Source organism: Octodon degus, unplaced genomic scaffold, assembly GCF_000260255.1.
Source record: "Octodon degus isolate 3935 unplaced genomic scaffold, OctDeg1.0 scaffold00007, whole genome shotgun sequence".
Lineage (NCBI taxonomy): Eukaryota > Metazoa > Chordata > Mammalia > Rodentia > Octodontidae > Octodon > Octodon degus.
The window spans coordinates 33,390,492-33,406,826 of NW_004524583.1; the positions used below are offsets into that span (position 1 = coordinate 33,390,492).

Sequence of the window (16,335 nt, forward strand, 5' to 3'; positions counted from 1 at the left end):
TTTTTTTTTTTTTTTTTTTTGGGGGAACCAGGGATTAAACTCAGGCCCTTGCACTTGCCAGGGAAGCCTTATTCCACTGAGCCATCTCCCCAGCCCCTTCTTGTTTTCTTGACAATAGCCATTCTTTCTGGGGTGAGATGTAGTCTCAGTGTTGTTTCAATTTGCATCTCTTGAATGACCAATGATCTCTTGAATTGTTTTTATATATTTATTTGAGTTGTACTTATTCTATCTTCCAGCAGATTTAATGTTTCAATATTTAGGATTTTTTTTTTTTTTTTTTCATCCTGAAGATGCCTTGAGGATGTTTCTGGTTTCCTGTGAGAAACTGGGTTTGAATCAGAGTATCTTGGGCCTGACTGCTTTGTTGAAGCAGGCACTTAAACAACTGAGCTAAAGGGCAGGCCCCCTTAATATTTAGATATCCACTTTAATATCCACTTTGAATTTTGTTTAGTCCATAGTAAAACATTTGGGTCCAGTTTTAATCTTCAGCGTGTGCAGAGCCAATTTTTCCAGTATCATGTATTATTAAAGAGGCTATTTTTTTGTACAGTGAATGTGTTTGGCACCTTTGTCAAAGACAAGGTGGCTGAGTATGTCTGAGGTGGTGTCTGCATCTTCTACTCTTCCACTTAACTTCAGGTCTGCTTTTTTGCAGGTACCATGCTGTTTTTATCACAGTACCTTCATAATATATTTTCAAGTCAAGGATTATGATGTCCCCTGCCTTGCCTTTGTTGCCTAGAATTTACTTTACTAGTCTAGGTCTCTTCTGGTTCTGCTTTTTTCTCAAAAGCTCTTCATAACTAAACGTTAGCTCTATCCATTTTTCCCTCACTAATTTGACCTTTACAAAACTCCCACTGCTCTGTAACTACTCAAAATTCAACAATACACCCCTACCTTAAGTTTTCCCAAGGTCACATTCTGAACTTGCCTTTCTCTACACTTTTCTCTCTTCCTCCAGAATATATCATAGCCTCTCCTTTTTTTTTTTTTTGTCATTCAAATAACTTATTATAGATATCCCTCTCTTGTGTGAGCATTTTCTTTCCTTTTTTTGGTTGTATGTATTTTCTATCCTTATAGACAACATTGGAAGTTCTTTCTACCATCTCTCCTGTGACCTCCACACTGTAATATTCTCATTTCCTACAACTATTATTATGTCACTATTCATTCTATAATCTACTCAAATGAGAAGCTTTACGGTTTTTTTGTTTTTTTTGGTGCTGGGAATCAAACTCAAGACCTACGCTCATGCTCAACAGGCAGGTGCTGTGCCACTGAGCTATATCCACCCAAACTCTTTTACATTTTTAGATGTAAGGCTAGAAATATCCTGTCTCTGTGCCTTTTCACAACTCATATCTTCTGCCTTTAATATCCCACTCTGCTCACTCTCAATGAATAGCTTTTGATCTTAAAGTCTAGGGAAAATCCTATCCCATCTCCTCTATTTAGAAATCCTTCCCTCTGAATTTTCACTCAACTTTGTTTGCATTTATCTTAAAATACTTGTATTGTTAGTCTTGTTTATTTTGCATTTCAGAAATATGAGTAACAAGAAGCAAAGACTGGTTATAAAAATCTTCTAATGCATCCAACATGACTGCATACCATAATTGAAATAAATATGAGTATCTGCTGAGTGGATATGGTCATATTACCGTTCTTGATTTTTCCAGAATGCTAAGGATGAGGAAATTCAAAGATAGGACTTTCCTTTCAGATACAGTTTGGAGTTTTTATTTTTGCGGTGCTAGGGATTGAGGCTAGGGCCGTACATATTGGGCAAGCACTCTATTACCGAGCTATACCCCCAAATATGCTTTTAAAAGACTTTTTAAATCTGAACTGTGTTTACTTAAGCTAGTATATTCATTTAAACTCTACACCAGGGCCAGCGAGATAGCTCAGCAGACTAAGCACCTGCCTAGGCAAGTGCACGGACAGAAGTCTGATCCCTGGCACGACATGCCATGCCAGTCTTGCCCTGAGGTGCAATGAGCCAGCCACAGAGACCAGGCATGGTGGTGCACACCTGTAATTGCAGCACTAGGGAGACTGAAAAGAGGAGGATCACTATGAGTTTGATGAGACTTTGTAACAAATACATAAAAATAAATAAATAAATAAACTTTTTTTTGTAGTTTAGGGAAGGGTCTACAGGGTGTTCAGGGTCTCACTACATCCGACTTGGAATGATCCGCCTGTTTACAGCCTCCTAAGACCTGGGATTACAGGCATAGACCACCATGCCTAGTCTCAATTGCTGGTCTCAGCGTACCCCAGTGGCAGCGCCAGCATGGCAGGCCTGAGGATCAAACCTCTGGCCCCTGTGCCTTCTTGCAGGCATTTTAATCCACTGAGCTATTTGGCCAACCCTAATAAAATAAACTCTTTACACCAAAAATTGCCTATTTAAATCAGTTTAACAAGTAGGTATGACAGGCCTACCAGTGGGGTCAAGAGTTCTCATGCTTTTCTTCAACATCTCTACAGGACTGTCCATTTTCTGCTGCATAAAATTATACTGGAATTCTTCCAAACTCTAACTGAGGCATTCAGGAGTTTGTTAAGCCTCTACCCTATTACTTCATATAATTTATTCTATTTTTTTTTTTTTTTTTTTTTGTTTTTGGTACAGGCTCTATTGGAGCTTAGTACACTGATGGGATTTGTAGTGATTCTCCTGTTTTCAGCCTCCCAAGTACTGTGATTATAGGTGCATGCCACCATACCCAGTCTCAATCGCCATCTCAGCATGTCACAGGGGCAGGGCCAGCAAGGCGTGATAGATTGAATCTGGATCCCTCCGTCTGCCTAAACAGGCGCTTTAAATTGCTGAGCTATCTGGCTGGCTCTCATATAATTTTTTATTTATTTATTTTCTTTTTTTTGGTGGAACCAGGGATTGAACTCAGGACCTTGCACTTGCCAGGCGTATAATTTATTTATGAGTACTATATTTTGTTTTCAAGTTCACCTCTATAATGCTCCTGTGGGCTGGCGAGATAGCTCGGCTGTCTAAAGCACCTGCCTAGGCAAGCTTAGGCAAGCATGCAGGGCCCATGGTTCAATCCCCAGCACCACATGGGGTCCTAACCCTGCCCCCTGGGTGGGCTGAGCAGGCCACAAAAATAAATAAATAAAAATGTTAGGGGCCGGGGAAATGGCTCAATAGAATAAGTGCTTCCCTGGCAAGGGCAAGGGCCTGAGTTCAATCCCCGGTTCCGCAGGAAAAAAACAAAAAAATTTATAGTGTTCTTGCCCTTACACAATTAAGCAAATTTTGATACTCCAAGCCACTAGAGTATCGTAATAAATTACTCTCTACTCCTTTTTGAATCACTTAAAGGCTAAATACTTCCTTGAGCACTTTACACATGTTAGCTTAGGTAGTATAACTGTCACCAAAACAATTTACCAAGACAAGCATCACTCTCATTTTATACACTAAAAAAAGGCTGGACTCAGAAAAGTTTCTGATCATCTCCTAGCTGGATGAGTGACAGCTAAGAGTCAAGCCCATTTTGCTCTTTCTCTCCTCCCCACTATGCCAACCCATGAAACAGAATGAAGTACTGGGGAGCCAAGTATGTGGGAGAACAGATTAACGAAAACAGATAAAAGTATAAAGAACTCACCCAATCTAACTGTAAGGATCATAAAGGTGAGGCTAAAATTAGAAAGACAAGCTTTCATGGCTCTTATCTCTCAAAATAAAAATTAAGCATGGCAATGAACAGTGGACTGCAGCTCGGGTTATCTACTGCAGAGACAGCACTGGCTCGCCGCAGGATACTGGGCAAACAAACGGCTTAATACCAGCACTCTGGCACGCATTATCCATACAAGGGGGAAATATTTGAAAATACCTATGATGAGGGAATGTTGAAAAGATGACTAATGTACATACTTTAAAATCTTCTGCTTTTCTGGAATACAGTTTATAATTACCAAATCATATAAATTTTAACCCCCAACACTGAAAATCAGTTATGAAAGTCATTTCTGAAAAGCGCAGGATTTCTTTATATTCTACTTCCTGCCCTTCCCTTCCCTCCCCTTTCCCCTTCTCCCTTCTTTCCTCCCTCCTTCCTTTCCCTCCCTCCCTCCCTCCCTCCCTCCCTTCTTTCTGAGACAGGACAGGGTCTTGCTATGTAGTTCAGACTAGTCTTGAACTTACTAGGTAGTCCAGGCTGGCCTCAAACTTGTGGCAATCCCCCTGCTTCAGGCTTCCGAGGCTGAAAACAGGAGAATCACTATAAGCATGCACCACTAAGCCCAGCGCAACCTGTGTTTCAACAGCTATCTCCTGCTGAAGAGCCTTAGGAACTGAGAATACTCCATGGATCCGTGTTCTACACCCGAATAACCTGCTCTTAACACAGCTTACCTTTAAACGAGGGCCCATGTTCTGAGAACTAAGTTATTCACCAAAATGGTAAAGTTCGGCCCTTTTCACTTTGTCTTCCGACTTCCACATGAAGAAAACCCCCACAAAGTCACAAGAAATGGTTTGTCCATCAGACCTTCATTGAGGACATGTGGGACAGTAAGCAGAGGGTCAGTGTTTCTCAAAAGAACTGCATGAATTGCAGGGTGGAGAAACAGAACCCAGAAGCACGTCATTACTGGATTTGTCTGGTGCAGAGTGCAATGAGCTGCTGAATGCCTCGTCTGATCTGGTGTCCCAGCATCCTACCCTAAAAGACAAAAGGAAAAGTACAATAGATCTTTATTCCTGAAAGCGATCCCTCAAAACACAATGAGGAGGCCAAACAGGCGGGGGAAGCCCTACTGAGGCTGGCACCTGACCTAGCACTCCTAGTGGAGCCCCACTACGTCCTGAGGTCACACCAACCCAATGGGAGCTTGCTGGCAACCTCACTTCCTCTGTGTCACTCCCCAGAAGGAGGCTCTAGCACTTTAGCTGCCGCTAGCCTGTGGGAGATACAAACCAGAGCAGCGGTTTTTAGAGATTCACCACAACCTCAAGCCCAGTTTCAGTTTAATGGGGCTGGAGTACAGGGCCTAGGAACCACATGAAGGGAAATCAAACAAAAGTTCCGGCAGACACAGACTTCAGAAAGCCACACATGTCAAGAAAAAGGCTTATTGGGGCTGGTGAGATGGCTCAGTGGTCTAAAGCACCCACTTAGAACAAGCTTAGCAAAGCACAGCAAAGCACAGGGACCGCGGTTCAATCCCCCAGCACCACATGCCAGCCAGCCCGCCCCCTGGTGGGCTGAGCTGACCACACACACACACATAAATAAATAAATAAATTTAAAAAAGAAAAAGGCTTACGATAATGCTCAGCTAGAAAAGTCACCAAAGAGCTTTAAAGCCTATCAAAGCTGGTGTGGTAGCTCATGCCTGCAATCTCAGCACTCAAGAGGCAGAAGATTACAGAGTGAGCCTCAAAAGATAATCAAGCCAGATAGCTCAGCAGACTAAATAAAGCACCCGCTTTGGCAGATGCAGGGACTGGGGCTTGACACCCAGCATGCTGTGTGGGCCCCACCCCCAGGGGCATACTGAAATGACAATAGAGACTAGGTGTGGTGGCATGTGCCTGTAATCCCAGCACTTGGAAGGCTGAAAACAGGAGAATCACTACAAGTCCGATCTGTGTAGTGAGACCCTCTAGACTCTGTACTGAATACATTAGAAAAAAAAAAAAAAAAAAGGATAATCAGGCAAGCAATCCTCCCTATCACTCTGTGCAGTCTGCTTCTTTCGTGTTCATGTGTGCATTTCTAAGATGTGGCTGAACAAGTCTGATAATACCTTTAAGACAGTAAACCTGCCACTTGAAGTGGAGGCAGTGATCTGAGCGCTTTCAAAATAAAGTCGCCGAGTGTTATGAAGTCAGTTTGTAACTCTCAAACCGAGAGAATGCCTATGATAGAATGTCACATAAGGGGCCGGTGAGATAGCTCAGCAGGTGAAGCGCATGTTTAGGCAAGCGCAGGTACCAGGGTTCGGTCCCGAGCACCACATGCTGCACCAGCCCCCCCGCACCCCGGCACCCTGAGCCTGCCACTGAGACCAGACGTGGTGGTGCGTGCCTGTAATCCCAGCACTGGGGAGGTTGAAAACAGGAGGATCACTGTGAGTCTGAGCTGTATAATAAGAGAGACCCTGTACCAAATTTAAAAAAAGAATGTCACATAAAGATAGTTAAACACTTTTGAGAAACAACCACACTTGGAAATGCTTACAAATAACATGCTAAATAAAAATCAAGGCATATTTAGTATCTGCCCAATTTTAGAGACCTAGCATGATGCAGAAGGCTGAAAGCTGGCTGTGGTGGCACATGCCTGCAACCACAGCACTCTGCGCACCTGCCACTGGAAGACCACGAGCGTGAGCTCAGCCTAGGCAATTCAGCAAGACCCCATCTCAAAATTAAATTAAAATAGGTCAGCAATGTAGCTCAGTGCAGACACCCCGGGTTCAATTCCCAGAACTATCACCACCAAACCCAAAACAAAACAGAAGTCTGAAAGAAAAAAAGCATAAGAATGTTAAAATAGGGGTCATCTCTTGGAATGAATTATAATTTTTATATTCTACTTTGGTGTCTTCCAAATGCTTAATGGTGCAAGAACATGTAATAAGTTTATATACTTTTTAAGGACCTACTCTTCTGAAAGACTTTCAGCAAGTTATCTTTTTCCAAATAAATAGTATAAAGAAATTAAGATAATAAAATGTACCGAACTCTCTTTCTATTCACCGTAGTTTTAGTGTGGGTCTCCAATATTGTGATCAGTAAATCAAGTAACTCCTAGCTGTAACATACTCTTTACTGTCCCCACCATGAACTGCCGTGCCTAACCCAATACATCATGACACTAGTGGCTTCAAAATTTAACTCAAGCACTGACCCCTCTCTGGTCCAGATCCCAAGCTTTTCTGAGGACTCGATCCAGGCCAGGCAAGAGTCCACCACTTCTTTCTGAGACGCTCGTGTTGAAGATGCTCTCCTACAGCATCTGCCAGTCTGCACCTCATTACTTCACATACAGCAGTTTCTCCTAACAGATCACAGCTTCCTGGAGATACTGACAGGCTCTGCCCACCTCCGTCATCCCGTGGCGAGCACAGTATTCACCTCTGTCATCTCAGATGATGTAGTCTCATGAGATCCTCAGGGATTCTACACATTTTACACTTTCAGAGGCACAGCCTAGAGATTCCAGGGCAATCAGCCTGGAAGGAGCCTAACACTGCCTATGTCTAGGCCAAGCCCCTTGTTTCTGTGAGGATAGCCACATTCACTCATTGGCACCTTGCCTGGCGCTGCCTGGCACTGCAGCAGCAGAGCAAAGAGCTTACCAAGCTTGGGGCAGAGGTCTCAGTCTTACAGCTCTATAACTGACTTTCATAAGTATAAATGAATTTCTATAAATCAAAGAAGCTATAAAAATAATTTTCTTCCCATTCTACTATATCCTTTCAGGAAAAGAACTACAAAACAAAATTATGCAAATATTTGATTTCAATTCTCATTTAAAAATGTCATGTCTACACTCATACGCCAACTAGGAATTTTTTTTTTAAATTTATTTATTTATTTATTTTTTTAAATATTTATTTATTTTTATTTATTACATTTATTTATTGTGTGTGTGGCCAGCTCAGCCCACCAGGGGGCGGGTCTGGCTGGCATGTGGTGCTGGAGGATCGAACCGCGGTCCCTGTGCTTTGCCAAGCTTGTTCCAAGTAGGTGCTTTAGACCACTGAGCCATCTCTCCAGCCCCTTATTTATTTATTCATTGTGTGTGTGTGTGTGTGTGTGGCCAGCTCAGCCCACCAGGGGGCGGGTCTGGCTGGCATGTGGTGCTGGAGGATCGAACCGCGGTCCCTGTGCTTTGCCAAGCTTGTTCCAAGTAGGTGCTTTAGACCACTGAGCCATCTCTCCAGCCCGCCAACTAGGAATTTTACGCAATTATTTTCCAAAGAATGTATTTCATATACTATACCTCAAGGTTAAAATATTGTGTCTTGGTTCTTAAAATTATGGTGATGCATATACATGATTCAGTCCGTCTCTATTCTTCAAGTGCTATTTTCAAATGATGTCAAAGTCCTCTTCAGAGTTCTAGCACACACAGAGCTAGTCCCACAGAACAAGACAGGACCATAAGGAAGGAGTCTGCTTCCAAATGGAGCTTCCCGCATTCGCTGCACTGAGGGCCAGTCGTGAGTCCAGGAACATCAAATTAAAAACACCAAATTATTCAGTTAGTAAAAGATCCAAAGGTTTGAGGTTACCAAAAATAAAGTGTGCCATCAGATATTTTATTTCACCCTTTGTTTACTCGCTCCTTCGCAAAGTCCCACCATAATGTACTACCCTTCCCTATCAAGTTTACAGTCTTAAAATATTTATATAGTAGTATATTTCCGCTGTTGGGGTTCAGCCAAGTTATAAGGTTTTCATTTATACATCTTTCTTCATCAGTCAACTCCTCCAGCCTCTTAACCATCCTCGCGGGTCTTCTGTGAACTCTCTCCAGCTGGTCCCCAGTACCCAGCTCATGAGGTGCTTTCAACTGACTGCAGCCTCCCAGGAATGGCCTGGTGAGTCCGAACAGAATGAGCTCGCCCTCCGAGGCGCCACAGCATAACACCCCTCAGTGGACAACCCCCAAAGTGCGCGAAGTCGGTATGCAGCCATGTCACGCTACAATGCCATGCCATGCCCCCCAGAACTGGGCGTGCCAGCATGTGCCAGCAGCCGAGGATAAATGGCATCTGCTCTGGTGGCACCTACAGTATTTTACCAGAGGATGAAGAGAGGAAGGAAAAAAGTATTTTCATGCTAAAGCAAACACACAGATAATAAAATTAAATGCAACATTTTCACGAAATTCTAAGGATAAACACAGACAGGTTCAAAACATTCACAGGCATCTTGTACTGGAGGCCAAGAGGCTTCCACCCCAGGTGGCTATCATCCACTCTCTTCTATTACTACAGATACCGGAGCCGAAAAGTTGGAACAATGTGATTTTTCATTTTAGATTTTCTCAACTTGTGGTTTACAGTACTACTCTCTGCTACCCAGCCCATCCTACATATTTACATTTTTTGGGAGACAGGGTCTTGCTGTGAAGTGCAGGCCTGCCTTGAACTCACTATGTCAGCCCAGGCTGGCTTCCAACTCTTGGCAATCCTCCTGCCTCAGCCTCCCAAGTGCTGGGATTACAGGCATGCGCCACCACGCCCAGCTATACTCACTTTAAATAACCAGTTTGGTGCTGCTTCCCCAGCCTTAAATACCTTTATTTACTTTCTTTTGGATTAAAATCATTTGCTAAAGCCATATGATGTATTTTATCCTCTAATTCACTGTCAACCAACATCTCTGGATTCCTCTGATTCATTTCACAGTCCTTGTGCATCTGCTGTACGCCAGGCTAGGTGCTCAAAGCTGAAGTTACATGAACACATAAAGACAGCATTCTTTCACATTTCCCCATAAGGCCAACACTGAACCTAACCACTGACTTTTGGTTTGTCTGTCTTCTAGAGAAAGGGTGTCACTGTGCAGCCCAGGCTGGTCTCCAACTTGCAGTAATTGTCCTACCTCAGCCTCCCGAGTGCTAGAATTTAACCACTGAATTTTTTTTTTTTAACCACTGAATTTGATTTGGTTCTCATTTGACTCAGTTTGCAACCAGAATCATGGAAACAAACGAGTTTGTGAACCGAGGTATTGTTTAAAATGCTGTCTTCGGTGTGTGGCATATTTTTTGTTGTTGTTAATATAAATTTTTAGATTCATGCATATTGTTAACGGGTATCAGCAGTTCATTTCTCTTTATTGCTGGGCAGCAGTCCATTAGATGGATATACTGCAACTTATTTATCCATTTGTCAGATGAAGGGCACTTGGGCTACATTCCATTTGAAGTTATTATAGATAATCTGCCATGAACACTTAAATGCAAGTCTCTGTATGAACATGTTTCCATGTCTCTTGATTAATACCCAGAAATGGGGCTGCTGGTTCCTACGGCAAGCATGTGCAACTTACAAGAAACTGCCGCAGCAGCTGCACCACTTCGCAGCTCTATCCCCACGCAGAGTCCAGCTGCTCCAAACCCAGCAGCACATGCTGTTGCCAACTTGTTTTGAGTTACCTATTTTAATTGTTGTGAAGTAGTTCAGAGTGGTTTTAATTTAGATTTCTCTGGGAGCTAATAACATGGGACATCTTTTCAGGTGTTTATTATCTATTCCTAATGCTTCTTCAGAGAAGTGAGCATCCTCTTCCCACTCAGCTGTAAAAGTTCTTTTATTTTATTTTTTTGGCAGAACCGGGGATTGAACTCAGCCCCTTGCACTTGCCAGGCATGTGCTTATTCTACTAAGCCATCTCCCCGGCCCCTGTAAAAGTTCTTTATAAGTTCTAAATGTTAAGTCTTTCATTAGATATATATTTGGCAAGTATTTTCTGTGGCTTGCCTTTTCATTTTTCTTAAAACAACTTTTGTAAAAAGTAAACACTTCTGGGGCCAGGGAGATGACTCAGTAGGATAAGTGCTTGACTGGCAAACACAAAGATCTGAGTTCAATCCTTGGTTCCGCCAAAAAAAAAAAAAAAAACAAGCACTTCTAACTTTGATAAAATCCAACTTATCAACTTGTTCCTTTTACAGTTTATGCTTTTTGTGTCCTACTTAAAACATAAATCTTGGGCTGGAGAGATGGCTCAGTGGTCTAAAGCACCTACTTAGAACAAACTTAGCAAAGCACAGGGACCGCGGTTCAATCCCCCAGCACCACATGCCAGCCAGCCCCGCCCCCTGGTGGGCTGAGCTGGCCACACACACACACACACACACACACACAAATATTGTTTGGGCAAGGGGTTTATGGGTTAGCTCAGTTGTTTAAGCACCTGCTTGGGCAAACCCAGTCAGGCCCAGGGGACCACAATTCGATCCCCAGTTCCACTTGCCTCACCAGACACGCCCTTAGGCAGCCTGAGCCAGTTAAAAAAAAAAATAGATAGATAGATAGATATAGATAGATAGATATAGATATAGTTTGGGCATAATCTCATGCCTATATCTTGTACCCTGAGTAATTACTCTGATGATAATAATACCCAATGTATTAATTATTGTTACTCTATTATTTTGAAATTTCATTTTATTTTTTCTTCACTTTAAAATAAAAAAATTTAGTTTAATAAAAAAAAATTTTTAAAAAACCATAAATCTTTGCCCAAGTCAAAGCCATGAAGTCTTTCTCCAGCTTTCTGCTAAAGTTTATCTAAAAGTTTCACAAGGGCCAGCCAAATAGCTCAGCAGATTAACGTGCCCAGGGGTTGAGGGTTAAATCCCTGGGCGCACCCCTGTAATCCCAATTCATGGGAGACTGTAAACAGGCAGATCACGGAATCCAATTTCGTACTGAGACCCTGTAGACCATTCCCTAAAATAAATAAATAAATAATAATAATAATAAATAAAAGTTTCACAAAGTAAAATTGTCAAAATGTTTAACATGAGGTTTTATTAATTCCTGCGTTCCATTTATCTCATAATTATTCACTCATTTTCTTTTAAAAAAATCTTTCACATTATCAAACCCTATTTAAAGTGCAGTCTATTTCTAAGTCAAGAAATACTTTTTATCTTTTAACAGATTTCACCCCTCTTCCATACAATAAATTTCAGTCCCAAACTTAGCCAAGGCTTTGGTCTATCAGATCTCAAATCAACCCCAAACTATTCTACCCTGATGTTAGTTCTGAAAATAACTAAATTCCACAAATGAGTGCATGTACCTTGGGATTCAGCCAGGGACAATCTACTACTTATTTTTCTGGCATTAAAGAGAAACTTTTATTAGATTGTTTTCACCCTATCGTTCCTCTCACTTCTAAAGAGGCTAGGGAAAGCTGTCTTGTTATTAATCATCAGTTAAACTAAACTTTAGGGGGCCGGGGAGATGGCTCAATGGAATAAGTGCTTGCTCGGCAAGCACAAGGGCCTGAGTTCAATCCCCAGTTCCGCCAACAAAAAAAACAAACAAACTAAACTTTAGGCTCACAAGGTTAAACTAATTAAGACAAAAATAATTCACATCCCTCACTTGGTTTTAGATTCTCTTTCTTGTATCATTGTCTTTAAAACAAGCCAGAGTTCCTCAGGCTCAAGATGAAATGCATCGTACATACAAAAGCATAGCTTAGATACAATCACGGGCTGGAAGAAAATTTGTTCCCTGGAATCATATTCAGCACAGTTCAGAGAGAGAAGAAAAAACAAAACCCAAAACATGAGTAAAGAAGAGAAACACTAGATCTACTGGAAGAGAAAGCGGGCAGAAATCTTGAAATCATAAGTGTAGGCAGAAAGTGGGCGAACAAAATCAGACTGCATGGGAAATACTTCAAAGAATCAACAACTAGGATTTCATCTTATTAAAAAACCTTTGCACATCAAAAGAAATCACCAACAGAGTGAAAAGACAACTCACAGAGTGGGAAAAAATTTAGCCAATTGTCCCTCAGACAAAGGACTTATATCTAGAATATGTAAAGTGCTATTTTTTTTAAAAAGCCCCTAAATTCAAAGACTGAATTAAAAAAATGGGCCTCTGAGCTGGGAATAGAGGCACAGATGTGTAATCCCAACACTTGGGAGGCTGAGACAGGAGGATCATTGTGAGTTTGAGACCAGCCTAGACTACAAAATGAGCTCAAGGCCAGCCTGGACTGCATAGCAAGACCCTGTCTCAAAAAGACAAAATGGGGGTGGGGGGACACCTGAGATGAATATACTCTTCTCAGATGAAACACTACAAATGGCAAATAAATATATGAAAAAACGTTCAACATCATTGGACATTTGAAAGATGCAAATTAAAACAACACTGAGATTCCCTCTCACTCCAAAAAGAATGGCTATCATCAAGAAAGCAACCAGTAACAGATGCTAGTGAGGCTGTGGGGAAAATGGAATCCTTGTCTACTACTGCTGGGAGTGCAGACTGGTTCAAGCAATACGGAATCCGAATCCGTATGGAGATTCCTGGCTCAGTAGAATAAGCGCTTCCCTGGCAAGTGCAAGGGCCTGAGTTCAATCCCCGGTTCTGCAAAAAAAAAAAAAAAAGTATGGAGATTCCTCAAAAGGTAAGATTAGAGGTTTCATTTGACCCAGCTGAGTATCTTCCCAGAAGAATTAAAAACATACCACAGTGATATCACAGTGATATATGTACCATTTTTTAATAGAAGCACAATTTGTAATGGCTAAATTCTGGGAACAACCCAAATGCCCATTAAGGAATGGATAAAAAAAACATGATTTTTTTTTTTTTTTTGGTGGAACTGGGGATTGAACTCGGGCCCTTGCGCTTGCCAGGGAAACACTTATTCTACTAAGCCATCTCCCCGGCCCCGAAAAAACATGAATATTTTTATACAGTGGAATACCACACCACTTGGCCATAAAAAGCATAAACATGAGACTTTTATAGGTACATGGATGCAGCTGAAGACCATACTCACAAGTGACATAAATCACTCACATGTGTAGACATCATATTGTCTTCCTAGTGTGAGAAGGTGAAAAAATAAGATTTAAGATATGCAGTAGAGGGCCGGGGAGATGGCTCAGTGCAATAAGTGCTTCCCTGGCAAGCGCAAGGGCCTGAGTTCAATCCCCGGTTCCACAAAAAAATAAATAAATAAAATAAAATATACAGTAGATATTGTGAAATGGAAAGAAACTGTTCAAAAGGAAAAAGGAACTAGGTTAGGGAAAACTAGGTTAGGAAAGGAAGGGAAAAGGAAAAATGCAAATTAGTTATACTACTACTGTCAGTTCACTGAAATGAAGGTTTATGCTAATATATCTACTGGAGAATTATTTATTTATTTTTTGTGGCACCGAGGATCGAACTCAGGCCCTTGCGCTTGCCAGGGAAGCGCTTATTCCACTGAGCCATCTCCCTGGCCCCTGAATTTTTTAATGTTATATCTTGTACTGTGAGTTAGCTATTTTAAGGATAACAATATATAAGTTAACTATTGTTATTTTATTATTATGCTATGAAATTTTGTTTTACTTTTTCCCATAAAATTAAAAAAAAAAAAAAAAGTGGGCCAGTGAGATAGCTCAGTGGACTAAGCGCCTGCTTAGGCAAGTGCAGGGACCAGTGTTCCATCCCCAGGCACCAGCCCCACCCCAGGCACGCTGAGTCAGCCACTAAGACCAGGCATGATGGTGCATGCCTGTAATCCCAGCACTGGGGAGGCTGAAAACAGGAAGATCACTACAAGTCAGAGCCACGTAGTGAGATCCTGTACTAAATACACTAAAAAAAAAAAAAAAAAAAATTAAAGTGAGAACAAGAAATGACAATTTGCAATTTTGTAGCCTTCAGACTCATTTATTTGAGCCATCCAGACAAAAACAAAACAGAAAACTATTTAGCAATACCTCTGCCACTATGGAAATCAGTAAGATGATTCCTCAAAAGGTAGGATTAGAGGTTCCATTTGACCCAGCTGGGTATCTTCTTCTTTTGCTATGAAATATTGTTTTACTTTTTCCCATAATTTTTAAAAAAGTAGGCCAGCAAGATAGTTCAGTGGACTATTCATTACCTTAAATATAGAAATACTAGTTGCTAAAATCATTGGCACAAAAAGGAATTCTACTGGGTTAGTGATCATATTGTTTTTCTTGGTATTCACTGCTTTGTTCAAATAAATGAGTCTGAAAAATGTAACTTCTTGTTGAGACAGGGTCTTGTTATGTAGCCCAGGCTGGCCTCAAATTCCAAGTGACCCTCCTGCCTCAGTCTCCCAGTGCTGGGACTGCAGGTATACACTACCATGTCGGACTATGTAACTTTATAAGCATAGCATAGTAGGTTTTAATCTGTAGTAACCAAATAGCAAATGATTTCCTAAATTAAGAATAAATTTCTTGGTTTTAAAAATCCACTTTATAGGGACAGAGATGTAGTTCAGTGGCATAGTGCCTGCCTGGCAAATACAAGGCCCTGAGTCCAATTCTTAGTACAAAAACCAAAACAAAACACTTTATAAGATCTCTCACTTAATTTCTTAGAAGTTTCTTTAATAATACTCTGTCCTGGGGCTGGGGAGATAGCTCAGTTGAATAAGTGCTTTCCAGGCAAGCACAGGGCCTGAGTTCAAGCCTGACTCCACAAAAAATAAAATAAAACAAAACAAAACATTGTCCTGTAAACTATTTCTGGTCTTTACCTTGTTTCTGGCTTAGGCCAATAACTACTCAAGAGTCTTTATCACAGTAGTTGACATGTACCTTAGCAGTAATATACTTACCTAGCATGAATGAATCCCTGGGTTCAATTTCCAGCTTGGGGGAGAGGGTGGATTCATTATTATTACAGTATTTTCACCAAAGAGACCTATATACCTCAGTCTGTGACACAGACACTTATTAGAATAGGGGCCCAATTCCAAACAGGTGCCCAATCATAATGAAGTAGCCAGAAAAATTTCACAGGGACAGTGTTTTCCAAACTACAGAATGATAATAATACCAGTGTTCTGTGTATGGTCATTAAAGAGATTTACAGGTACACCACGGAAATCACGTTTCCACAAACACGTAAGTGGGCCAAAATCATGGCAATAGAGGGCAAAGATCTGAGGCTCAGGAAACATTTGCCTTAGAATGCATGTTGGGTACCAAGTTAAAACCCCAAACTGGTATTTGAACTTTAGAGAGATCCACTGTCAACATTCTACAGCTTCACATGTTTTCATAAACTGGTTTTTGAAATTCAAAGTTCATTCTACTTTTCATAATTGACACTATACTGACTGACAGGTGATTGCGTCCAAGATAACCAGAAATGAACAATTTGAAAAAGCTACATAAGGGCTGGTGAGATGGCTCAGTGGTCTAAAGCACCTACTTAGAACAAGCTTAGCAAAGCACAGGGACCATGGTTCAATCCCCCAGCACCACATGCCAGCCAGCCCTGCCCCCTGGTGGGCTGAGCTGGCCACACACAAATAAATAAATAAATAAAAATTAAAAAAGAAAAAGCTACATAAGATAGCAACTGCCAGTAAGTACATTAAGTTTTAACCCACCATTTTGTTCCGCCACCTATTACAATTTTTATTTGTCTTGGTCTCCTTTTTCAATGTTCTGGCAAATGTAGGTGCAGTGAGTTTCTCGGGAGCAATGTTTCAGAAAAAGTAAGGATTTCCACTCTTTCTGAAGGTAACAATTTATTATCTAACTCAACAAAAAAAATTTTTTTTTTTTTTTTTTTTTTTTT

General features: G+C 41.2%; 1 protein-coding gene across 10 annotated transcripts in view; it reads right to left on the bottom strand.

The window, feature by feature from the left end:
• The window catches only part of Arel1 (apoptosis resistant E3 ubiquitin protein ligase 1), a 67,388-nt gene that overhangs the window by 45,100 nt on the left and 5,953 nt on the right, over positions 1 to 16,335 (bottom strand). For 8 of the 10 annotated variants that reach the window (XR_002818564.1, XM_023703644.1, XM_004624861.3 and 5 more), the window contains exon 2: positions 4,406 to 4,715. The exons of 1 other annotated variant lie outside the window; for it this stretch is intronic. The gene's annotated coding sequence lies outside the window, so the exon portion shown is untranslated. Of the gene's footprint in view, positions 1 to 4,405; positions 4,716 to 8,006; positions 8,214 to 16,335 lie in introns of those variants that run through there. One more of the 10 variants, XM_023703631.1, reaches the window with a different exon arrangement.